This window comes from Mus caroli, unplaced genomic scaffold, assembly GCF_978045245.1.
Source record: "Mus caroli unplaced genomic scaffold, Mus_caroli_1 scaffold_5, whole genome shotgun sequence".
Lineage (NCBI taxonomy): Eukaryota > Metazoa > Chordata > Mammalia > Rodentia > Muridae > Mus > Mus caroli.
The window spans coordinates 128,832,936-128,860,419 of NW_028227260.1; the positions used below are offsets into that span (position 1 = coordinate 128,832,936).

Genomic DNA, 27,484 nt, shown 5'->3' on the forward strand with positions numbered 1-27,484 from the left:
TTTTCAGTCCCCTCTCAACTACGGTGAAAGGCATATCATCCGTAACCATTGCACTTGGCAAATGTATTGTAGCTCCTAGCACAGAACTGTGGAAGTGTTTTACTTCTGAAGAGTACAATGTAACCTCAAAGATAAAATTTTACTTGTAAGAAGAGAATGATATACCTGAGTTCTGAAACCAGTATAATCCATTTGGATTGTTCTCTAGTTACAAATAAATGGACATATACTTATTGAGACACTATAGCACTGTTTTCTAGTTGCTGAGAGACATGGGAAAAGCAGAAAACTCTCAGAAGAATGAAGTCCTTTGCTAAGGGAACTTAAAAGGTAGGAGGAGGCAAATTCATGCAAAAGTAAAGGCCAAACAAGATTCCATAAAAAGCCCAAGTAGATTTTTTAGGATGTATAAATGACAAGTAATTATATGAATGCTTTTGTAGAATTTGAATTGATGAGTGTATTAAAAACATATGTCAGGAGTACATGGACTCATAATAGGGCTGGCAGAGCAGGTGAGCTGTTAAGACTAAGCCTGTGTTAACTTGGGAAGACAGATGAAGGTTAAATGGAACCAGGATGGAGGTATCTGGTTATCTGAATGTGATTATATCTTTTTTTTGAGTCAGACTCCACTGATAGGTCTTGCTTTCCCAGGGGCGTCACTTCTCAGAGACAAGCGAGCTTAGAAGTCCTTTGGCTAGGCCCCAGCATCGTCTCACAAGAGACAGCTATATTTGGGTCCTTTCAGCAAAATCTTGCTAGTGTATGCAATGGTGTCAGCGTTTAGAAGTTGATTATGGGATGGATCCCTGGATACGGCAGTCTCTAAATGGTCCATCCTTTCATCACCACTACGAACTTTGTCTCTGTAACTCCTTCCCTGGGTGTTTTGTTCCCAATTCTAAGAAGGTGCACAGTGTCCACACTTTGGTCTTCATTCTTCTTGAGTTTCATGCGTTTAGCAAATTGTATCTTAAATCTTGGGTATCCTAAGTTTTGGGCTAATATCCACTTATCAGTGAATACATATTGTGTGAGTTCTTTTGTGATTGTGTTACTTCACTCAAGATGATGCCCTCCAGGTCCATTGGATGTATCACAGGGCTCCCAATGGAGAAGCTAGAGAAAGTACCCAAGGAGCTAAAGGGATCTGCAACCCTATTGTTGGAACAACATGATGTACTAACTAGAATCCCGGAGCTCTTGTCTCTAGCTGCATATGTATCGAAAGATGGCCTAGTCAGCCATCAATGGAAAGAGAGGCCCATTGGACTTGCAAACTTTATATGCCCCAATATAGGGGAATGCCAGGGCCAAAAGAATGGGAATGGGTGGGTAGGGAAGTGGGGGGCGCTATGGGGGACTTTTGGGATAGCATTGGAAACGTAATTGAGGAAAATATGTAATAAAAATATTTAAAAAAAAAAAAAGAAGTCCTTTGGCAAGAAATATTTCTTAACTCTGACATGAGCAGCTAGGTGGAAAAGATGAACAGGCATTTGCTTTGGGAGCAAAAGGTGTTGAGCATAATGCCCATCATCTCCAGGAGATTATGCTATATAATATACGCAGTTGGAATCACTGTAGCTGCTTGTTATTTCCAAGGGGTCAGAGTCCAGAGCCTTTTATCCCCAAATGTCTGGTTTTCAATCTGGCTATATCTTGAAATCTGTTTTGAATACAACCCAGACAGGAAAGTTCTGGCCAAGCATGCAAGGACTAACCTTCAAGCACAACAGAACACTAGGAGAGCAGCCTGACCTTTGCAATAAAATTAATTTGATGCTTACAGTCTAACCTAGAGTCTGTAGTCTGTATTCAATGACAGAGTCACAAAGCAATTTAGCAGGGATTCTTAAAGTCCAGTTAAGCTCATCAGAGAGGAGAATTGAGGTTGATGTATTTCAGGATACCAGTACATTGCTCGACCTATGTGGGAATGGAGCTAGTCTTCTAGGAATAAAGTATAACAGACTGCATGTTTATATATGTTTGGTATATAATAAGCACGTGTCAAGAACTAATTTAGGGCATGAGGCTAATGAGTGAGGTGAATGAATGTCTGATACCTAGCCAAGCTCTTCTCTACCACATACAGACAAAGCTTCAAGCTTAATAGGTTTCCTACATGTGTCGAATATTTGGCAAGTATCAGAGTTCAGGGTGAGAATAGAAGGTGCACTGGATGGGGACTGCACAATCATGGCACTGCTCTGCATTATTTCTCCTATACCAGCTGGTGTTAGTGAGTCTGTAGCAGGAGTCTCTTATTTTTTTTATTAGATATTTTCTTTATATACATTTCAAATGTTATCCTGAAAGTTCCCTATACCCCGCCCCCCGCCCTGCTCCCCTACCCACTCACTCCCACTTCTTGTCCCTGGCATTCCCCTGTACTGGGGCATATAAAAACCAAACAACACAAGGGATAATAACATATAAGGAATGATGAATCTTCCTCAAATGGGCTAAGAGAACCTCCACAGGAGAACCCTGTTAGGTTCCCAGAAAGCGTCTGTAACAGTAGTACCAACTAAGCACTACCCAGGAGGAATTAGCATTCCGATCACTGCACTCAAAGGCCTATGACTACATGCAGAGAAGGAAAGCCTGCTTGACTTGATTTAGGCAATAGAATAATGTAGCTTTTAAAATCTGATGCTCTTTATGTGAACATTTATTATAATGATTCATCTCTACGGTTTCTTCACCAATGATATTTACATTCCATTAGCAAATATAATTCCTAGAGGATGATATGGGATTAAAAATTATCCAATTTGTTTCCATCATAGGCATAGAAGGAATCCTTCAATGCAATGGTCTGTGTTTGCATTATTCTATTCATGTCAGTAAGTTTATTTTAGTTTATTTTTTAAGCAACTACTTTTAATCTACTTCTCGGAAGTGGTCATGGAAGTAACATCTTTCTGGCTTCTGTGGCAGCTTTTCCTTGACGTCCCATACAGGCAGTGAGTAAGCCCCATAGGCTGGGCTTAGAGGCACAAGCCTGTAACACTAGCTACAGTAGGCTGAGGTAGAAGTCAAAGTTCAAGGCCAGCCTGGGCAATTTAGAGATCCCACTCATTTCAGTGTTCTACCTAACATGGCTTCATTCCTTCTCAAACCTTCTTTGAATACAACCACAAACAGTGCTTGAAGTCTTCCTGAATTTTCAGTGACTATAAGATGTCTCATGAACTGAGAGGCCTACTCATAACTATTCTTATGACCTGAGTTGGGTACCACATAGTTTTGTCACTGAAAAATGGATTACAAAGAAACAGCTTTGTTCATAATTTTCTATCCATGGTATTGCTATTTGACTTCTGCCTGGTGCGGAAACCTGAGGAGGGGAGATCAGTTCTGAGGAGGTGCTTGCTTTTCTGCCAAGAAAGCCTTCTGTTGATGAACAGTTATCACCCTCCCAGGAGCTCTAACCTGTCCTCCTGCCTCAGTTTCTGACTCTGAGGAAGGGTCAGGCCAAACAGAGGGGACACTAGTGGGCCCCAGCTTCCTTTCCACTGTCCCGTCTATCACATCTATCTTCAGAACTGTCCAGCTGTTCAGGCTTGGCAGACACTTCTCTGACTGCCTTGGGAACAGGACACAATACGTCATCCATGCCTAGGGACACTTCCAGACCTGTCTCTGCCCAGTTCGAGCATGGAGGAGAGAGATCATTATAAGATCTCTGCGAAGGGTCAGAGGAATCGAGGTGGAGAAGCTTTTCTCCCTGACCATCCAGTGGCTGGGAGCTGGTAATTTCAAGGTCTGGAGTCCAAGAGCCTCTTAGTGAAAGTGCCTCTCTACTCACCTCAGAGGGCATGACAAGGGAACTAAGGGGCTCAAATGATTCTGTGTTCTCAGAGCCCATGACAAGGGGACTAAAGGGCTCAACTGGCTCTTTGTTCTCACTAACTGATTCCTTTTCCAATCCTGTGAGGTCTCTGGGCCAGAGTTCCATGTCTGGCAAACACCATTCTTCCCCTTCAATCCAATTCTTTCCTGTTTCTGACAGGTGATAACTTGGGGTTCTGCAGCCTTCAGCCCCAGGACTCTCCAAAGATCCTACCAGTGGCTCAACATCTGAGCCACACAGCATAAAATCCAAAATCTCTTCCAGTAGCTGCGGCACTTGTGATTCAATACTGCTCAGCCTCACAAGGTTGGCCAAGCAAGGTTGTGTCGAATGTGTAGGGCTCTCTGCAGTCAATATTCAGGTCAAATTCCTTCCCTGTCAGCAATGGACTGGACCCAAACTCTAACTTCACCACAGGGTGGTCTGGGGAGTAGCTAGCAGAGAGCAGAATGTCTTGAAGCCTAGGGCTCTCTGGGGAGTCCTGACACAGTTGTATTCTAGCAGATATTTCCTGCTCATTAACTGAGGACAGCAGAGTTCCAGGAGGCTCTTCTACATCCGAGGGTTCTAGGATCTGGGAGCTATCTTGAGTGTTTCTGAGGGGAGGCTCCTGTACCACCTCCCAGCAGGTACCATTGACAATCTTCATAAGTTTTACTCTTCCAACCTGCCCCTCCTCTACAGAGCTGGAGGTAGGGGCTCTGAATTCAGGGCTCTGCTTCTTGTTCCCACCCATCTTCCCAACATCAGGTGGGGCTGGAGTGCTCTGTAGAGGACTGACTTCCCAGGTTTCTGCTTATGCATACCCTGTGCTGCTTTACTTACAGTTCTCTGCCTCCAAAGACGCCGGCCAGGGGCTGTGGGCATTGAGCTGGGACCACTTAATATGCTGGAAGGTGTAGATGTATAGACATGGGGTGAAGGAATTGAGCGACTCAGCCTGACCTTTCTGGGCAACAGTTGCTCATCCACAGAAGGGTACAAGCTGGGAAGTGCTGTAGGACCAGGGTTACTCTTGTTTTCCTTGGGTCCTTCTCTCTGGCTTGATGGAGATGAGCTGCTTTCTTGAATCAGGCAAACTCTGGCTTTCTTCTTGAGCTGAGTGTCTGACAAGCTATCTGCATTTGGCAGGTTGGTCTTTTGGTGAGCCCCCTCTTCTTCCCCTAAGGACTTCAATCTCACTGCCCCAAGAGGACTAGGGGTCTGAGTGACAGGCAGTAGAGTTTGAGGGCGGCTCTAGGGTCCCACCACTCTGGCAGAGATTGGTGCATCACTTGGTGGTTGTAGGCACTCTCTGTTTAGTCTTCGGCCCTGTGGAACCTTTACTAACTTCCCACCCTCTAGCTGAAGGGTTTCCAGCTCTGACACTCAGAGCTGATGGGCAGCAGACAGCACATCCTGGGCTTCTTCCTGAGATGCTTCCATCCCTGACGTATACAGGAAGTCCACAAGCTTCCTTAGTGTCTGGATCTTTAGGCCTCCCATCTCCAGTACAATCTTCCGACCCTGAACTGGCCTTTCCCGCTCCAAGCGTTCTGTGAAGAAGGGACTGCAGGCAGACAGGATGCAGCAGTGGGCTGAGACAGCCTCACCCTCTGCCTGCAGAAGGGCATCACCAAAGACACCACTCTGCTGCTGGTGATGAAGCTGTAGAAAAGCTACCCGGAGGAACCGGGGGTTCCTGTACAGGATTTTGAAAGTGGCAGGAGAGCACATGTTGTATTTGGTTAATAAACCTTCTAGGTTTTCCTGATTCAGATTCCGTACAACTGTGCGTTCTTTTTCCGGTACCGTTAGTACCATTAGTTTTCTGTCAGGTAGCACTGAAGAGTCCAAATAGTTCATACCAAAACTGGAATTGTTCTGCAGTAGAATTTGTTCCTGTCGTCCTCACTTTCCTCCGGTCCTCTTGTCTGCTTGCTTGGTCTCCTCTCAATGTCCAGCCTCAAGCCTCAAGGCTGAGCCAAGCAGCAGAGGTTGGCCCCACAGCCTCAGCAATCCCCTCCCACTCCAGAAACAAGAAAAGGAGGATTACTGGGGAAATGGCAGCACAGAAGGTCCTGCAACGCAGGTCAACGCCCGCACGCCTGGGGCCCCCAGGCCCAACTTCTTTGAAGAGGGTTCTTCGGCTTGAGGGTTGCTGGGAATGGAGCAAGGTGATAGCGGAGGCCTGAAATCAGGGCTGGCCCTCTCTGTCACCGCTGGCTTTGTCCACACGGGTTCTGTAGTTTCTCCTTGGCGCCCTTGGGCCACTGCCGGTCTCCAGCACCCACATGCACTGGGAGTGATGATGACAAGGGTCTGAGGCCATGCAGCCCAGGTTAAACACCACATGTTGCCAGCCTCGCCAGTAAGTTTATTTTTAATAGTTAAGGTCTATGGCATTCAATTTCATTCATTTATCATCACAGAATAAGTACACATTAAATATCAAAGAGATAGTCCAGTTTTGAGTAAGGGACCCTCCTCATTTGTTCTCCAGGAACTGAACATTTCTCAGCCTGAGAGCACGTGTGTAGCCCAGAAACACTGCTGATTTTGTACCTTTCTAAGAGATTTTTACCATTAGTGTGACTCTCTTAATGGAAAATGGAATTTTGTCTTCTATGAATAGTCAAATAGGTACCTGAAAGATTTCCCCTGCTAGGTTGTGAAAAGTCCTAATGGCAGGGAAGGTATGTAATGTACTTCAATTATACAACCCCTCCCATCATACAATGATCAAAATGGCATTGCAACTCTATCATATTTTTTTCAATATGATGACACTCTTGATTACATGATAATGCCTGACCATAATTGTGGGTCTCACTATTTGTTGTCTTTAAAATTAGACAACAAATTTTGTTGTGAAATTTTGCATATTTTTTCTTCAATTTAATCTTACTACTATTTTCCATGATTATTTCTTCCACCACTAATTATACTTAGCTAATAGAAGAATTAATAAATTATGAGGACTCTTTTGGCAAACTTGTTTGATTTTGCCTAAAACATGTTTGCAAATCACTATGGGTAATACCACAGAGGTCAGGAATATAGTTTAAAATACTCAAACATCAGCATGACATTGGCAAACAAACATAAACAGACACACTTTATCAATGGAGACCGTTCTGGAAGATCCTCTTGCTATGATATCATTGCAACATGAAACAACCTAGAGAAATAGCAGGGTGCACTTGGTGACAAGGGATCACTTAGAGAGCTTCTAGAAATGCCTCCTTACCAACCAGTATTGAAATTATTTCACTATATTTAAAGATTTCTTTTATTATTTCTTTCTAAATTATGCAGATGAGTAGTACGTGTGAGTGCAGGTGCCCTCAAGGATAGCTGGATTCCTGGAGCTGGAGTTACATGAGACTGGGAGCTGGCAGATGTGAGTGCTAGAAAGCAAACTCAGGGCCTTTAGAAGAGCAGCATATGTTTATAACCATTTGGCCATCTCTCTGAGTGTGTGTGGGTGGACAGGGCTAAGAGACTCAACAAGTAATACAGGCTATTGTCAATACACTTGCTTAGCTCCCAGCAATTGAGAGAAGACCCTAGTGCTGAAGATACCACACACTTTGGACACAGGACCTGGAGGAATTGAGCTGGGACAGATCCTGTAGCTTCCTGTCTGAGGACAATCCAAATGGGGTAAAGCATGGAGAGGCGACATAAAAAGAGGAGGAGGAAGCCATGATGGAGCAGAACTACATGGCCAGGAGCAACTGCAAGTAGCAAGGGGTCTTACAGCTGGGGAATAAGTTAGTGTAGTGTTAGATCTGTCCAATCTAGACTTATAGCTTATAATTATAATAACTGGATTGCCGGGTTTTTTTATACGGGCTTACTGGGGTTGGAAATTACAGCAACAAATAGTCTTGCCCAGTTGTAGAGCCTACAGACACAATAATGACAGGCCTGGACAGATATTCAATAGTATAGTAGTGGCACTTTCATCTTGGTTGTAACAGATAGCTATTTAAGTGAACTTCAGGCCTATTCAATAGAAAGATTCATGCCTAGTACTATAAACTTTGGCGATCACCTATGACTGAAGATATGACAGGCCCCAGAGGAGAACTACTAGTTTCCTAAAGCAATGTCCCATTTAACTGCATTATTAGTATTTATTCTTATACCAACAGATAATTATCTCTTACCACTTGTACTGGCTATTTTTGTGTCAACTTGACACAGCTGGAGTTATCACAGAGAAAGGAGCTTCAGTTGAGGAGATGCCTCCATGAGATCCAACTGTAAGGCATTTTCTCAATTAGTGATCAAGGGGGAAAGGCCCCTTGTGGGTGGGACCATCCCTGGGCTGGTAGTCTTGGGTTCTATAAGAGAGTAGGCTGAGCAAGCCAGGAGAGGCAAGCCAGTAAAGAATATCCCTCCATGGCCTCTGCATCAGCTCCTGCTTTCTGACCTGCTTGAGTTCCAGTCCTGACTTCCTTTGGTGATGAACAGCAATGTAGAAGAGTAAGCTGAATAAACCCTTTCCTCCCCAACTTGCTTCTTGGTCATCATGTTTGTGCAGGAATAGAAACCCTGATTAAGACACCACTCATCAAAGAAAAGCTTCTTACTACAGCAAAGAGGGACCATTACACGGATCCACAAACCAGTCAAAATGAAGAGAACAATTGGCCATGGTGCCCTACCCCCAACAGACATATCTACAGTACATTTCCCACACCCAAGATTCAGGGAACATAATGGAACAGGGGGAGCAACAATTTTAAAAGCCATAGGACCAGAATGCCTACTGAGAGACAGTGTGTTCTAGATATGACACGGAAGCCGTGCCATTGAAATTTATTCTTTTCAATTCCTGTGTGTGTGTGTAACTGTGATGATTACAGAAAAGGTCATGAATTTGAGAGGGAGGGAGGCACAGAAAGAATTATCGTGGGGAAACAGACAGGTAGCAATGATGTACAATACTCACAAAATTGTTGAAGAAATAAAAAAGGGTGAATTTTTAAAAATGTAGTAGTTATCATGTGTATATTAAAGAAAATCTCAGAAGCATCACATATATCTTACCACCTAGGATACCTAGGTTGGAAGCTTCACACACAAAAGAATTCAGAGGATGCAGTAATTAATAGTTTAAAATGGCATGCCACAGAATAGTGCAGAGAAAGAAGACCTACCAGAAGTCTTTGTTAGTTTCAAGAAAATACTCCAGAAATAACCTCTTTACTCTTCATCAACTGCAATAAAAGAACTTCAACAAAGCAAAGCTTTTTCCTAATGGGATTTCCTCATGAAGCTGGGGTTTCCTGTGCAGGATCAATGCTTCAGAATTTACACTGAAAGTGCGGCTGGGGCATTCATGGCACAGAAGAGCTCTGACGTGCATGGCTAATGAAGAGGATGATAGAGAAGCAAGTTAAAGGAATCTCCACTTTCCATGTCTCTTTCTATCTCTTGCTATGTTGCATCAGCTTCAATTGAAAAAGATGTCATACTGGAGATTTCACCCAAATGCAACAGACCAATGGAATGCCTGCACATGCGTACAAACGACCTTTTCAAGAAAGAGGAAGCTCTATCTTTCAGTTAGTCTGAAGGTCAGGGGTATTTCATGCTGGTTACAGTTGAAAAACATGTATTATTTTCAACAGTTTAGTCTCATTCCCCCTTTCTTTCCAGATCCTCTCTAATGACTGGTACTAGAATAAGATTCAATTTGATGATGATTTAGAGGTCTGTGAGTGGTCTTTCTTTCCTTGGCATGCAACATACTTCAAAGAAGCAACTGTATAATTACAGAGGAAATTAATTCTTTTCAAAGGACCTTTTCTCAGATACCAGAATGAAGAACTAAGCCCTCTAACTCCATCTCATGATAACAGGCCTCTGGGTTGAGAGGAGTTTCTGATGGTAGGTAGGATTGCTCACTAAACCAGCAGGCAGTCATTGGGCCAAGAGTAATTCTTATGTTCTACTCATTAGATAAAAGCACTACATTAGAGAGGCTATAGTGGGCAAATGGAAGACAATTAAAATAAGATTATAAAAACCATACAGATCCAAAGTATATGTCAAAATACCTGATGTGCATACCTCTACATACTAGCTACAACTTACCAAGTACATGCTCCGTGCTTATTATGGTGCTAAGCATTCTGTATGCATCTAACCATTCTGGCAACCTTATAAGGTAGAGAATACTATGATTCTCATTTTAGTGAGAAGCAAACCAGGTCACTCACATTTAAGTAATCTTATCAATGGCTCCAAAACTAGTAACAGAAGCCAGTACTGTCATTTGGCCCCTACATGTCAAGAATTGTGTTTGGTAGATTAGTTATGCTGAAGTCTCACAGCACTCTTCAGTTGTATGTATATGTCATTTCTATTTATAGGTAGGGTGTGTGTGTGTGTGTGTGAGAGAGAGAGAGAGAGAGAGAGAGAGAGAGAGAGAGAGAGAGAGAGCATTCACATGAAGGTATGTGTGTAAATGTGCATATGTATGATATGTATGCAAGGTAGATAGATAGATAGATAGATATTGATTCTAAGAGGTAAAGTAACTTATTCAAGATTACATAGAAGTAAGTGCCAGAGGATCAAAATCCAAGCTCATGTTTTAAAAAGTCCATGCTTTTTTGGCTGAGGAGATGACTTAGTGGGTAAAGAGCTTTCTGTATCAGTACGAGGACATCATTTTGGATCCCTAGGACCCATATAAAGGTAGACACCGCAGTATACTTAAGTGATCCCAGCACTCCTACAGCAAGATATGAGATGGAGACAGAAATCCCCGGACACTTACAGGCCTGCTAGCTTCACACATGCAGCAGTAAACAAGATTCTCCATGCCTAACAAGGTGTAAGGAAATGACTGACTCCAAAAACTGTCTTTTGACTTAAACATGCATGCCAAGCCCACACCCATACCAAACTAAAGATAGAGAAATACCCAGAGAGTTCTTAACGTACGAATTTTGCCATATCTACTGCAATTTGATAGTGTTCCAATATAAATCAACTGGTACAGGCAGGTGGATGGAAAAGTTGAAAGTAACCTGGATATTTTTTCATTAAGAACATGAAAGCCTGTACAGTTGAGTAGGAATTATATCCTATTTTCGCCACTGTTACAGGCCATAGAAAGGTTAGCAAAAGATACAGGGAGAAAAGAAGTAACTATCATCTGTCCCTTTGTCCCAAATCTACAAGAGGATGGGAGATCATTCAGAACATAAGCCAGAGCTAGTAGAATAATATAATATATGAGACTTACTTTTATCTCAGTACTGTTGCTCTCATCTCCAAATTCACCCTGTCTGCTCCGTGAAAAACTATTATGGGCCCTTAAATACATTCCCTTTACTGTCTGGCAGAGCTTTCAGTTTTGTCAGTAGAGGGTACTAGACAGATTCTCTTCAGTAGGAAAAGATTTCTTTTTGGTTTCTGTAATGGAGGCACTCAGTATCCTCAGTAGGCAGTTTCAACAGCTCAAAGAGTACTGATTTCTGCAGGGCATGAAACTTTTCAAGAATGCAGGTCCGGTAATGATGGTTATCAGGGCACCCAGTGGCCAAATGCTTTTTCTAGGACTCTCCGATCAGAGGGTTTAGTGTTAGAGTACCTATAGTGGGACAACCCCCCCCCCCCCACCATGAGACAGCTTCTTATAGCATGTGGAGGAGGGATTTCTCAGAAGTCTTACAGTGTTATATTATTATATTACAGTAATATATTACAAGATATATTCCAAAATATCTTGCTAAAGCTGTGCTACAGCAGTTCTGCTGCCAATCATTGAGCCTTGACTGGGCCCTTTCTTGTAAGATCTAGATCTTAACACAGGGGGAAAGGTTTACCCCTAGATCTTGTAGCTCAACTGTCACAATAGTTGTGCCTTATATGTTAATAGTATACTGTTCATAGATATTTTTGCTTCTTAATAGGTAGTCCTGTTGCAGCTAATGTTTATGGTGAACTTGTGTTATTTGTATCACTGTGTGTGGTTTCTCTACTGATTTTCCCCAGGCCAATGTAATGAATTCCTTCCCCTCCCTCTCAGTGTTCATTATTCTCAAGGCAGAGATGCTTCTAAGAGACAGTGTGGACTGGGAGGGTGATATGCTCCTAGAGATGAGGTCCAACGAGGAAATAAGGAATTAAGTGTCTCATCCCTTGTCCTGGGAGGGGCTGGGGATTACTTGTTTGTTATTTCTAAGAAAATAAAGTAGTTACAACATGTGTGGTTTCTTGGGTGCTGGAACTTGTTCAATGAAGATTAAAATAAATAAATAAATAAAAAACAGCAAACTAGTCAGACAGGAAAGGCAAGTGGAGTCTGAGGAACGCAAGGGCCAGATGACTCAAGTGGTTTATGATCCCTTTCAACTCAATTGTAGAAATACTAGAAGTTACACAGGCCAGGTTTTCTACAGCACATAAATATTTGTCATGACAGCCTAAAATTATTGCTATCCTTAGTATAATAACCAATACCAAATTCAGGATTTTTGGTGACTGACAGGACGTCTCTTCAAAGCTCAAGGCTCATTAAGTTTCCTTCAATCAAGAGATCAATTCCTTTCACTTTTTTTTTTTACACCTTACCTTCACTTAGAAACATGTAACAATGTTTAGACAACAGAAAGAGTCATGTTGAATAAAAAGAAACACTTCTGAAGCTTCAGCACAGAGCTTAGCCGCTCAGAGTTTGCATGCCAGCATATTTTGCAAGAATTATAAGGAGAAATGGTTTGCATCAGTGACAGAATACCACCATAATTTTCATATTACTCATGGATTTGTATAGCTGAGTTCATTTTTGCATAAAATGTTTTCCAAAACACTTGGTAATTAACCACTAAGTTTCTACCTTTATACTTTTTGTCTCCCTGTTCTGACTAGCTTATATAACAAATGATAAATGGAAGAATATAGATAAATAGATATGAATAAGGAAATGTGAATGTCAAGGTGTGGTAATTAACTAACCTGTTCTCTATATGTGACACAAATCAATCCCTGGAGTATGTAGGAAATATTGGTACAGACCAAATTTAACCACACAGAAAGCTTCATGGTTAATCATTCTGCTCATTCACTAGGATGTTTCTACTACATAACCCATGTACAGTAAGAACAACTGCATTAGAAAGCAATAGCACCTTCCACTAAAGGCTGGGTTCTTGTGTGCAAGTGAAGGTCCTGATCAGCACAGATGAAGGAAAGAACTCAGAACTACTTTGAATAGTACTTCTGTCCTCCAACACTAACCCACTGGAGTTCCAGAAATTTATTATAACTATAGCTTCTGTTTCTCCCCTAATAGAGAAGTTCACTCTAATCTTGACTCTAGTCCAAGGTCTAGGAAATCTCCCCTGTTTTTTTTCCTCCTTCATTTCATGTAGATGAAGTCCAAATGTGGGGTGCGTAAAAGGATATTGCTTCAGAACACTTTGATGGTTTATCCTGCAACAGCAGATGTGGACAGGAAGAATGTGACATGTTGGAGTTTGGTGTTCGAGCTTCTTCATAAAGATTCAGAAACTCAGATGTGGCCAGAGGCATTCCTGACTTTGTATCAAGAATTATAGATAAGTTATCATTGAGGATGTAATTTCTTCATATTCAACTGGCCTGTAGTAATTGCATATATTATTAAAGTTCCATGTGAACTTTAAAAAAAAAAGAAGAAGAAAAGAAAAAAGTCTGTGAACTAGATTTCAACCAAAGACTGCAGTTTGCTTACTTGTGCTGTAATGTTAAGCAAAGGAGGCTGATATCCAAGGTGTCTTGAGAACCAAGCATATTTCCTTGGGTTTCTTGGGTCAACATAGGAAACATTACTAATTACTTCTTTCCTGAGTTGAAACCAAAATGGCTAAAGATATGATATGTCACACTTTTAATTTCTCCTTGAAATGAGAATAGTCTAACTTCATACTGCATCATCATCATCTTTCTAGGAAAATCTTTCCTACCAAAGCAAACTTACCTGTACCTACAGATTAAACTATGGTGACAGAGGTCATAATAACTCAAAATTGTCAAGAATCCAAAATATGACCAGAATGACCTTAGCTAGAAACTGAATGTCAAAAAGAATGTCAGTGTTTTTGTTTTGTTTTGTAGCTCACAAAGACTCCATAAACCAGTTTTCTGACTTCTTATAGTATGTCCAAAGAAAATCTTTCAAGGAGTCTTAAATTTCTCAAAAACTGTCCAATTTTGTTTATAAAAGACCTACATGGTGGAGGCAAAGTGGCTTGCATGCTTAGTCTGGGACATTACCTGTGATTCTTAGAGCTGCAGTGCAACAAGGTTACCCGAGTTTCCTTCACTCCTTTGTCTTTGCATTGAGTTCCAATTGAAGGTGCAGTTTCTTTTTTTTTCTTTTAAAATTTCATGTGCATGAGTGTATTGACTGTGTGTATGTCTATTAACCATATTGTGTTTATGATGATGCAATTTTTAAAAAAACAGTTAGATATATCTAAACTATAAATTTTATTTCTTGCTAAGAGTTCAATATTGTATGTGCATACTATTCAAACATGCATTGGCACATATGTGCACCAAAACATACTCATAAAATGCTTCTAAATTAAATAACTTTCAGCCCATGTCAATTTTGCCATCTAAGATATTAAATGATACCTAATGTTCTGGACACTTCATGGTAGTCAACTAATAGAATATATTAATTTTAGGATTCTGGGAGCCAAAGGCAACTCATGAGGATTCCGAGCTACACAGAGCCAGATGTCTCAAACCCCTAACCTTGGATATTTTGAGGACTTGACAACAGCTAAGACAGATCACTTGTGCAGCAGCTCTCCCATCATAAGGAACCATTCAGAAGTGAGGGGTGTGGGTGGAAGGTGGACAGGAGTGAGCTAAAGATAAAAAAAAAAGTTGAAGAGGTTCTTCAAGAGAATTGACGGTGTTTCAAAGGTTCACAAAGGGATGTGGGATGGACTCAAGATGCTGGTTAGCTAAGTGTGATTTAGGGGGAAAGAGGACCAGAGAGACATATTACAGACATGGTAGTAAGTACTGTGTTTCTACTTGGCAGAGGCAGGTTAAAGTCATCAGGAGTTATCTTTAAGAAAGTTTTCATAAGTATATATTAATTATACATACTAACAGGTTTCATTACACATACACACACACACACACACACAAACACAATGTATTTTGAACAAACTAACTCTTCATTACCCTTTCTTGTCCCCATTCCTGCGGATTCTCACCAGTCCTCTTCCATCTAGTCCCCTTTCTACCTTTATCACTTTTAATTTTATTGTAGATGACAATTATGGTTAATCTTGGTTGTCGACTTGGATATGGAATCAACTAAGAGACAAGCCTCTTAGCTTGATTAGGTTAACTGATTTAGGAAGACTGTTGTAAATGTGGGTAGCAATGGCTGTCTCATGACAGACTAATATAGTAACCTAAAGAGCTTTATTAGGGTTCCTTTCAGCATTTGTCTTGAGATGTAAATTTACTCCTTCAGCTTCTATTGTAATGCCATATCCCCCAATGCTACCCAACTGTTCATGAAGCGGGAACTTACTCATTTTCCTGACAATTTAAACCAGTGCTACTCAACCTTCCTAATGCTGCCACCTTTTAATATAGTTCCTCATATCGTGGTAACCATAAAGTTATTTTTTTTGCTCCTTCATAACCGTAATTTGGCTACTGTTATAAATCATAATGTGACTATCTGATATGTAGGATACTCACAGGTTGAGAACCACTGAACACTGTCTGGAAACACTGTACAGTGTAAAGATGTTGACTGATGGGGATAATAGATTACTTCTTTGTGAAGATGGCAGAAATTGTAAGATATACAAACTGATAGCTTTAAAACCCATAAGTGCCAGATTCTGAATGAATGGAGGTGTGAAATTCTAATTCTTTTGAGTTGGTGGATTAGAGGAAGTCTTGCCATTTTAGAGCATGATAGTAAAACTGATACATCCACTTACAGCACTTCAAATGTGTAACCTAAACGAACTGATGCAGGAAAGCCTAGTCACCAAGAAGCCTGAGGACCTAGGGAAACTTGTTTTCAAGCTTCAGCTCTGACACAAAACCTACTGCATGTTCGTGACTCCGTCACTTCCTTTCTTTGGACATTAGCATCTTCACCTATTAGATGAGAGTTTACTCTCTACAATCAAAGTGATCTTCGCCTCTAATATTTTATGATTCTATAATTCCTGGCATGCTTTCTTTCTTGACATTTATATGCAAGGGCCATCTTGCCACTCACATGATTTAAGTTTTTGGCAAATTGCAGATGGCCTTAAATAAAAATTTCCCCTTGAAGAGGGGAAAAGAACAGGATGTTGGAACTGAAATGGCTCATGTCAGGTGTGACCTTTTAAATTCAGAACAGCTCTCTAGTGGTTCATTAACTCGCCCCATGGGAAGCCCAGCAAGTGAGTATGATTACAAAGGGCCCCAACTGTGTATCCAGAGAGAGCTGCCCTATTGCCTACTGAAAACAAAGTGGCTTCCTCTTTGTGCTGGCACTGGTCAACTCTTAGATCAGGAAGCATAAGATTCTATTAGGGAAAGAATTTCAGTCAACTCAGCGAAATGCTGTGCCCAATCTAACCCTGGCTTTGAGGACTAAGCTGGAGCCCCTTTCAGAGGAGAATGATAGAATTATTCCTAAATAATTGCTAAACATGGTTCTTTTTTTCTAGAATGTTAAAGTGCTTAGAAAATATACTAAGTATAATAACCTGATTTGCATAGTGCTATATATTTTATAACAAGTGCTAATAAATGTATTTGCTCAATTACATTTTCTTAAGAATCCACTAAAGTTAGAACAGATATTATCTCCATTTACCAGACAAGGAAACTAAGGCTTAGAGAAGTGAATACCATGTTTCAAGTTTAATGAGAATAGCACCCACATTTTAATTGGTTTGGCTAATTCACCAATACATTTGTCCTATTATGTGTTGTCAAGAATGCCAATTGGGAATGAGAGGTTGGGAAGGAGAGAAATCAGTAAGAGAAGTGTTCATGGAATAATGGAATTAGATTCAGCACTGAAGGCATGGGTGAACTTAATTGTCAGAGGAAGAAGAGAGATTCAGTAGAAAAGGCGAGCAGAGAGTTCTCAGAGAGAACTGTGAAAGGAAACCCAGATAAAACCTCAGCATCTCTGAGGAAACTGATGTGAATGTGGGAAAGTGTCTGGCCAGGCCATGATTGACATAAGTGCTCAGGAGGAAGGCTTTCTTTTGATACTGAAGGTATGCATAGCAATGGTTAAGAGCTTAGGCTATGAAATCAGACTGATATGGGATTGAGTACTAGGAATACTACTAACACTCTGGATGAATGGGTCCTTGGGAGATTAGTTTCTGTCTTAGGGTTTTACTGCTGTGAAGAGACATCATGACTAAGCATATACAAACCATCACCATGACCAAGGCAACTCTTATAAGGGACAACATTTAATTGGGGTTGGCTTACATGTTCAGAGGTTCAGTCCTTTATCATCATGGGGGAAGTATGGCGTTGTCCAGGCAGACATGGGGCTGGAGAAGTAGCCAGAGTTCTACATCTTGATCCAAAGGCAGTCAGGAGAAGACTGTCTTCCAGGCAGCTAGGATGAGGGTCTCAAAGTATATCCCAAGAGGCACATTTACTCAAACAAGGCCATACCTCTTAATAGTGTCACTCTCTGGGACAAGCATATTCAAACACATGAGTCTATAGGGGCCAAATGTATTCAAAACACTATAGTTTCCTTCCCTGTAAAATGGGACTGTAATGTGGAGCCTATGATATGATCTCAGTAAATACTGAGCAAAGTACTAATACATGGTAAGTAGTCATTAGATGTGAAATATAATAAGGTAATTTATGAGATGATACTTTGTGTTTTTATACCTTTAAGCCTTTTTATATGGATAAAGTAAAAAATAAAATAAAAAAGGTTCAACCACTCCTTTTATTTACATTCTGATTAAAGATAACACCAGAATAATCACAGTAGCTGGACCAGAGTTGCTGAAAGTGTTGACAAGGAAAGTTCAGATCAGATTCGGCAGAACCTTAATGGTTGCTCTGAGGACTGCCCCACAGGGAATAAATACACCTTCCACCTACAGAGACAGAACCAGAGGGATCTGCTGAAGGGAACTTAACAAATTGCTAGCAAAAGTGGCCCAAGCCTGAAAACTGTTCATCCTTCTCTGACTCCACTGGGCACTCAGCTTTGCAAAGGAGTGTTTCTTAAAGGCATGCCATGCTTGGTACACCAGCCTTCCCCCATATACTTTCTAACAGATGAGAAGTTCCAATGAACATTTTGTCCTCAAGGCCCGGGTATCATCACTTACTCCTAAGATGTCAGAAACATTCAAGCAGAGAGTCACATATCCTAAGGAGTGTGTGAGAAATTCCAAGGAAGTAAATCCCTGACATGAAGGAAACTGAAGAAAATAATTTGTCCCAACAATGATAGGCAACAGAATTCCAGGAAAGAGCAACTGTTACCTGAGCCTGGAAGGTCATGAATGTGGAACACATTTTAAAAATAGGAGTCCAGGGACAGTACTGTAATTACCAACCAATGAGCCTCCCTCTGGCACTAGGTAAACAGATGCATACACTAATTAGAAGGGGTATGAGACAATGAACAATATAACATTCAAATGGCAGGACCTCAAGAGAGACAAACTGTGAATAAGAAAATTATCTTGTTCTAAGTCCTATAGTTCTAACCATCTATAAAGTCTAGAATATATCATCTATAAAGTCTAGAATATATCATCTAATTTGAGAACCCCCAAACAAGCCAGGGTGTTGCTAAGATTATATTTCTCTCCACAAACTGACACCAGGGCCACAGTGCTGAGGACAATACCTACACAACTTATTGAGCTGTGAAGTCAGGCTGGTGCCTACACAGAGCCCTTACACATATGTGCTAGCATTTTGGGTATTCCACATGCTACCAAAGGAGAAATATCAACAGTATTTCAGCCACAAGGCAGTGGTTGGAGGCAGGTATTCAGCCTATATGATAAGGTAGTACAATGGTGGCACAAAGTTTGTGTGGAAAAGAATGGCCCCTATAGGCTCATGTATTTGAACACTTGGTCTTAGGGAGTAGGAGATTAGCAGATGTAGGCTTGTAGAAATAGGCGTGTCATTCTTCGAGGAAGTGTGTCACAGGGAGTGGAAATTAGGAAGGCTTTGAGGTTTCTAGGGCCCCAGTCTGGCTCAGTCTCTCCCCTCCCACCCCTCTCTTTCTCCCTTCACTCCTAAAAATCCAGATGTAGAATTCTCAGCTCCTTCTCCAGTTATCATGTCTGCCGGCATGTCATCATGCTTCTTGCCATAACAATAGGCTAAAACTCTGAATCTGCAAGCCAATCCCAATTAAACGTTTTCCTTTGTAAAAGTGCCGTGGTCAATTCTAACACACTCTCTCTCTCTCTCTCTCTCTCTCTCTCTCTCTCTCTCTCTCTCTCTCTCTCTCTCTCTCTCCTTGTTGTTGTTTGTTTTGTTTTTTGAGACAGGATTTCTCTGTGTGTAGCCCTGGTTGTCCTGGAACTCACTCAGTAGACCCGGCTGTCCTCGAACTCAGAAATCCACCTGCCTCTGCCTCCCAAGTGCTGGGATTAAAGGCATGTGCCACCACTGCCTGGCAACTGTGTCTCTTTAGATGTAACAGAACATTGACTAAGACACTTGATTCAACTTAAGGCCCACTTCACTCATACCCAATACTGCTCAGGTGACCAAGAACCTGAGACTAGATAGCCCAGGGATGTAGGGCTAAACCAAATACTACTTACTGTTTTAGAAAACAAACAAACAAACAGAAAATAACCTCACCAATAAAGAATAAAGTGACTCCTAGTTACATTCTGCTATACTCACAGATCAGTACCTTGTTCATTCATCAGTAGAGAAGCTTCCTCCTACAGCAAATGGGAATGAATACAGAGACCTACTGCTAGCTAGATATTATACAGAGAATGGGAGATCTTGAAACACTCAATCCTAAATCAGATATTGGATAAAGTGTAAGAGTCAGAAGGGATTTTGGACACCAAAAAAAACCAAGGCTATTTAAATCAACAAGAGTGACACACATATGAACTCACAGAGACCGAGGCAGCATGCACAGGGCCTTTACTGGTCTGCACCACTTGGGAACCTAGAACTGAAAGGAGAAGTGGATACTTCCCCTCCCTAATGTCCTTAACCCAGAAACAACCTCCAATTGATAACCACTTGCAAATAAAAAAACTTCCTTTCCTCCAAGGTTAGCTGCATGCTCAGCAGTAGATGCCAACAGAAAACGAACTCAAGGGTAGCTTTGAAGAATTCTTGTCTCATAATGTTGTGCCAGAGCACTTTCTCATTTTTTTTAATCATCTTATTTCTCTTTTCTTCTTCTTTCTTTTTACCCTGTAGATACTTTGTGTATATATTATGGCGTTCAGTTTATTGTTTTTATGGGATTCCTGAGTGTGGGAACCAGTAGGTTTTTGTTTCTCTTGCCTTTTCCTATGTTCTCTTTCCTTCTGTCTGTTTGATCCAATTCCAATGTGTTACTTGTTTTATCTTATCTGTTTTTACTTTGTTTTATTGTATAATCATTAGCAATGGTTTAATTTTTTCTTTATCCCTTAGAACTCTGAGTTTTCTTTTATTGAAAGTATATTCTTCTCTCATACAATACATTGTCAGCACATTTTCTTCGTCCTTCACTCCTCACAGCTCCCCCTCACCTCTTTCCTCCCCCAGATCTAGTCCTCCTTTATTTCTTCTTCAGGCTTCCAAGAGATGACAGCCAACTAAAACAAGATGAAAGCTCCTATATTGAGGATAGGCAAGACAATCAATTCAAGGAGGAAAAGAGAAGCCTGTTTTCTAATGAGAGACAGAAAGCAGGTGGATCTGGATAGGAGGGGCATGGAGAGGAGCAGAGGAGACAAAACCATAATCAGGATATACTATGTGAGAAAAATATCTATATTCAATAAAAGAAAAAATCTAGAGTAAATAATTTTCTTTTATCTAAACAGCCATTATTATATATAACTGTCATTTGCCCAGGGTTTTGATTTTGAATTAAAGGAAGGCTGGAAAATCATTGGTTATAACCACATTTAACAACTTTTTGGGTTTTCCCCTCTTTCCTTTTCAAATGGATGGAAAATTTGGGTTCCAAAACTGCTGAACTTGTTGGCTGTCACTACTTCAAGAATGGCTTATTAGCGAGATGATATACAAGCACTTAGGAAAGTAAGTGCTGACCAGTGAAGTCCACGTAAGAGCATGTCTCTTAAGTAAAGATGGTCTCGAATTGTTATTCTTGGACAGAACACTAGATTAGCAGCTTTGCAGTAAAGCTTTCACAGTTCCCTTATTTTAAAATCATACAACTTCATTACTCAGATTCTTCATTAAAAACTGTGTTCAAACACTGAACGTATGAATTGACAACAACTTTACAGGTTGTCTCCAGTTGTTGCTATAGTGGTCTCTAAATACCATGTCATGCATGGTATTTTAATGTATGGCTTTATTTGGATGACAGTATTAAAAGTGGGCTTCGCATAACAGTTGATAAGAAGGATTTATTTGATTTAATTTTATTTATTATCATTTCAACACTAGTGTATGTACACAGATGATCTAGTTTTAAAATTGTAAGTTCAGGAGAAATAAAGCATAGAGAGATTGTAAATAACTTACTTAAAGCTACACAGCTAGTTTGTGGCAATGTCAGTACTTAAAGCCAACTGTGCTTTCTAATAAATATGAGGCTTTTAAAAGACATACTATACTTCTAGTAATTATTCTACATAGGCTTGAAAAACTACACAAGAATATACTTTCTCCTGAAGAGTCAGCAGAACTGAGCAGAGGTTGGAGGCTATGGGAAACAAAGAGGATCAGTTCACATGCAATCAGGTTGGTTACCTGTTTTCCTTGGAGATCAGAGGGAAGCTAAGGTGATGGAGAACAGCAGCACATGGACTAATGACATACTAAAAATAATCTCAGCAAGGAGACAGCGAATACTGTGATTTTCTGGTTTATTATTATATGTCTATTTTTATGAGGCAGAATGGCTGAACTAATGGGCCTGAAACTATGAAAATGAAAAATAATACAGATCATCCAAGAATGAAATGAAGAAAATATGACATTACTGTAGCCTGTGTTATATAGACATAGGTAGTTTAGTTTGCAAAGTTAATAGGAGCCAGCATTATGAAACAGCTTTTAAAATCAGGTACAACTTGGGCTATATTAATAAAATCACTAAGTGCTTTCAGATACTGGCCAGTGCCTAACTGTGCTTGCTATGATACTCTGGGCTTTTTCACTCCTTCCCTAATGCTTCTCTCCCTGCCATGTGGCTGACCTCCATCTTAGATTAACTCAAATGACATGGCCTTTCTTCTTTCGCATTTCCATTTGCCTCCTAAACTCTACTAACACCATCCTCAAGCTTTAAAAAATTAAGACAAATGAATAAACAAACAAACACATAAAGAAGTAAACCCCAGAGCCTGAGAAGTAGAACTATTGTTTTCTTCTCCTGGCTACTGGATTCTATTGTGGAAGGCAGCAAAAAGAGCAGTATGAACACAATAGAGAAAAGTAACTATGGAGAAGTGTTTAAAAACTATTTCCTATGTGGTCCATTTAAAGTTAACAGAATATTTAGCTTCCATAAGAGAAAATGTGTGTTTGTGGGAATTTTATGTATTTCAAGGACCATCAGGTTAAAAAAAAAAGATTAGACTTTTGTGATATGTTTTATTTTTTTAATTTTTAATATTTTTTATTACGTATTTTCCTCAATTACATTTCCAATGCTATCCCAAAAGTCCCCCATACCCTCCCCCCTTCCCTACCCACCCATTCCCATTTTTTTGGCCCTGGCGTTCCCCTGTACTGGGGCATATAAAGTTTGCGTGCCCAATGGGCCTCTCTTTCCAGTGATGGCCGACTAGGCCATCTTTTGATACATATGTGACGAAAGGGTGATATGTTTTATATTACAATGCTTGGACCTAGGAGACCTAGGAGTTTATGGTTAAGTATATGCCTTTGCCAAGGTTTATATTTCTGTGATAAAATACTATGACTAAAAGCAACATGGGAAGGCAGGGGTATATTTAGCTGATACTTTCATGTAACAGTCCATCACTGAAGGAATTCAGAGCAAGGATTCAAACAGGGCAGGAACCTATTGGTAGTAACTGAAGCAAAGGCCATGGAGGAACAATGGTTACTTGCTTGTTTTTCCCTCATAGCTTGCTCATTCTGCTTTCATATAGCACCAAAACCACCAGCCCAGGGGTGGCAGCACCCAAAGTGAGCTGGGCCTTCTCACATCAATCATAAATAAGAATACATTCTATATTGGCCAATTTAGTGGAGGCATTTTACTCAATAGAGGTTCCCTCTTCACAAATGGTTATGTCAAGTTGAAAAAACTATCCAGCACAATATAAAAAAGATTTTAAATTAAAAAGTACAACCACACAGCCGGGCGTGGTGGCGCACGCCTTTAATCCCAGCACTCGGGAGGCAGAGGCAGGCGGATTTCTGAGTTCGAGGCCAGCCTGGTCTACAAAGTGAGTGCCAGGACAGCCAGGGCTACACAGAGAAACCCTGTCTCGAAAAACCAAAAAACAAAACAAAAAAAAAGTACAACCACTGAATGATAAATATAACAGGTTGAATTTAGTGAATGTTTACTTAATGGTGAGAACTATGGTCCACTGTTAATATAGCAGTTCATGGGATTCCCCCAAGAATTACATGAGGGACATAGAGATGAGAGTAGTTTACTACAAATAGTGGTCTTAAAGTTACATGAAATACTTGGACACATGCTAGATGAATACCTGATTCAAATGTGCCATAGAATTTTATAGTGAGATGATGGTGGAGTTGAGTTAGATGAATCATGACTCCCATTAATATAAGATGTAATACATTCCTTTTTGCTTGTTTTAAAATTTATAACATTATTCAGTGTTCAGTGAGGATGCTCCAAAGACTTAATTTTTAACTCTTGTTTTTTTCATATCTATGCATATACAAACACATGCAAACATGTGCTGCCCATATGCGTGCATGCACACACACACACACACACACACACCAAGGATAAAAACTATAGATTAAGGTATCTTCTGGCTATGTGAAAGCAAAAAATAATTTTGAATCTTAGCAATAATGTATTAATGAGAGATTACACAATAGTATGTGATTTGTTTATACTGATCAGAAATTATAATACACATCAGTCAAGAAAAGTTTAGTAATGTAAATTTCAAAATCACTTCATATTAATGGTTGAATCACAGAGTGATGATTCTGCTTTTTGAAGCACATAGACATAATAATTTACAAATAATAGGCATAATTAATTTATAATTAATTCCAACTTGGTATCTGTTACGCTACAATATTGAAGTTTATTACCACATGTGATCTTTGCAAGAAGTTTAGAAGTTCAGTACAAAGATACCATTTCCATGGAAAGTTCTGGAATCAACAACAAAGAGAAGTAAGTAATCAAAATTCACAAAGTTGAGATATACCAGTGTTTTCTTAGCTGCTAAGGTATGTTTCCAAACCTCTAACAATTAATAATTCTTAAGAAAAGCCTAAGCTTTTTAGCACATATAGTGATATAGTTGAAGATTCCTGGCCTCATATAAGCACAACTGTAACAACAAAAGAACATTCCTGAAGGAATACTGCACGATGAAGGCAGGAAAATAGAGCTTCCATTGTTTTCACAATCAAGATTAGAAATTGTCAAGAGATGAGACCAAATAACTGATGTGATATCGCCCATGATTTGCTCACCAGGTGTAGAACCCTGCAATATTTCTTTAGGAAAATTTGGACAGAGAAGGAAGTAGATCTAGCTTTTACCATGGGTGACCTCTCAGATGAGGTGCACCTCTAGTGAAGGCAGTAAAGAACTGACAGGAATTTTCTGAGCAGTCTAAGATCTGCTGGCAGGACAGTTCTGTTATCGATGTTCATCTTCACTCTACCTTCTTCCTGGGCCTCGGTTAAGAATTTAAAGGTGAGCTATGAAAGCTAGCTAAGGAGATTAGTCAGGTCAGTACCAGTTTGATTTCTCCATGTTTTATTACAGGGTCTTACTACCAGGTTCCAGAGGGTTCCAGAGAGCAATAGCAATTGTCTGGAATGCATTTTTGGGTCTATGGTACCACAATGGTTAGCCAAACCAAAACCCAGTAACTTATTCCTGGTACTAGAGGAATACTTGTTAGCATGTTGTGTCTATCCCCTCATTATAGGATAATGGAAAGAAAAAAGCAATCATCAAGCTTACCTAGCTGCAAACCCTTTAAATTACATACATCAATTGTCCTGATGATATATGCCAACTCCTGCAATAGTGGCATGAATGCTACAGGAGTAACCAAATACTTTTATGATTGGATTTAAGACCTTTCCCACATGATAGAATCCATACCTGGTACCTTTATCTTGGCCAAGACCTGTGAATAAATTGTTTAGAGACTAAATACGCTACTAAATGTGCATAGTATTAAAATGATACCTAATGATTTACAGCTATATCTATTGATTGGTGTATCTTGTAGTCCTCCTGAGAGAAACTTTTGGTAGTAGATGGCAATAAACATAGATGCTCAATGGGTCAATGTGCAGAGAATAATAGAAAAGGGATATCTATATCACACACAAAGCTCGGTCGTACTGAGGAAGGGGTGGTGGAAGAAAGATTGTAAAAAACAAAGACAGTGGATGTTTACAGTATTTAATTGGACACAACAGGGCAGCTTCACATTACTCATGCTGGCTGTGACAGTACATACAAGAAGTTGGGAGGGACAAAGGGTGGATCTGGGAGGAGTTGGAGAAGGGGTTGAATATAATCAAAATACATTGTGTGAAATTCTAAAATAATTAAACATATTTTAAAAAGAAGAAAACAGTGAAAAGAAAAGAATTGAAAGAAGAAAAGACAAAAGTTGATAATGAAGTACTAAATACTGACAGGAAATTTTTGGTAAGTCACTTGAAATATGAAAATGTTGGTCAGAACATGACATATTTTCCCCAAAGCTGTGAAGAATTACATAGCCATTCAATCAAACAGATCACAAGTGCTCATTTCTGAAATTCTATGCATAGTGCAAACAGAAATAGCTTCCATGATAACTTGAATGCTGGATGGAATGGCCAGTACATTGTCACAGTGTCCATATTCTTCAGAAGCTTCCTGGTAACAAAGGACAATGATCTTGCAAGAACCATGTTTAAAACTGCTTGTGCTCACCATTTGTCTAATCCAGATAGGACACTTGAACAATTTTAATATCATTGAACTTGGGTCACATTTGTTGCCCAGCACAGCTTCTTTTCTCTGGGTATTACTGTGTCACTGCTTCACTGACAATACACTGACATAAACTTAACAGCTTCACACTTCCATATATTTGTGTTCCTTACTTTGTGTTTTCTTTTATGCTTGGGTTGATACTTTCCTTGTTTTAAGTAGGAGGGTAGTAATACAGGAGGTACAAACCAGTTCTATGTGTTTAGAAGAAGCCTTAATCAGCACCACTTTCTAAATATCCTTGCATTCATCTCCAAGCTGATATTGACTAGGGATCTCTATTTCCTTTTAACATCACTTTCTACTTCCAAACTACCTTCTGAAAGAGAATGATCAAAGAATCAAGCTAGTCCTAAGCACAAAGCAATCCCATATCACATAATGAGGGTTGTAGAAGTGAATCTAGTATTTAATCAAGAAATCATGAAGCTGGGCGTGGTGGCGCACACCTTTAATCCCAGCACTCGGGAGGCAGAGGCAGGCAGATTTCTGAGTTCCAAGGCCAGCTTGGTCTACAAAGTAAGTTCCAGGACAGCCAGAGCTACACAGAGAAACCTCGTCTCGAAAAAAACCAAAACCAAACCCAAAACCAAAACAAAAAAAAAGCATGAAAAGATGATTACATTTTGGTCTTCTATCTCTAGCCTCAAACCAAGTAGGTTGGTTGTGTCTGTACCTCGTAGCTAGTGATAGCCAGAAACAGGGATGCAAAGGGAATTGTCTCCTTCTTCAGCATAAGAGAACAGCCATTATGCTAGAGCCTGACAAGTATAGAGATAGATGCTTGCAGCCAACCATTGGACTGAGCATGGGGTCCCCAATGGAGGAGTTAGAGAAAGAACTGAAGGAGTAGAAGGGGTTTGCAACCCCATAGGAAGAACAACAATATCAACAAACCAGACCCCTCAGAGCTCCCAGGGACTAAACCACCAACCAAAGAGTACACATGGAGGAACTCATGGCTCCAGCCACATATGTAGCAGAGGATGGCCTTGTTGGACATCAATGGGAGGAGAGGCCCTTGGTCCTGTGAAGGCTCAATGCCCACGTATAGGGGAATGCCAGGGGGCAAGGGACAGGAAAAGGGGATAACATTTGAAATGTAAATAAAGAAAATATCCAATAAAAAAGAAAAAATAACAGAGGGAGAGAGAGAGAGAGAGAGAGAGAGAGAGAGAGAGAGAGAGAGAGAGAGAGAGAAGAAAGAGAAAGAG

At 40.3% G+C, this 27,484-nt stretch overlaps 1 protein-coding gene and 1 pseudogene across 15 annotated transcripts in view; both read right to left on the reverse strand.

Moving 5' to 3' along the window:
- Positions 1 to 27,484, reverse strand: part of Enox2 (ecto-NOX disulfide-thiol exchanger 2) — a 291,296-nt gene that overhangs the window by 86,587 nt on the left and 177,225 nt on the right. The window lies entirely within an intron of this gene.
- LOC110287147 (BTB/POZ domain-containing protein 18 pseudogene) lies at positions 3,364 to 5,721 on the reverse strand (annotated as a pseudogene).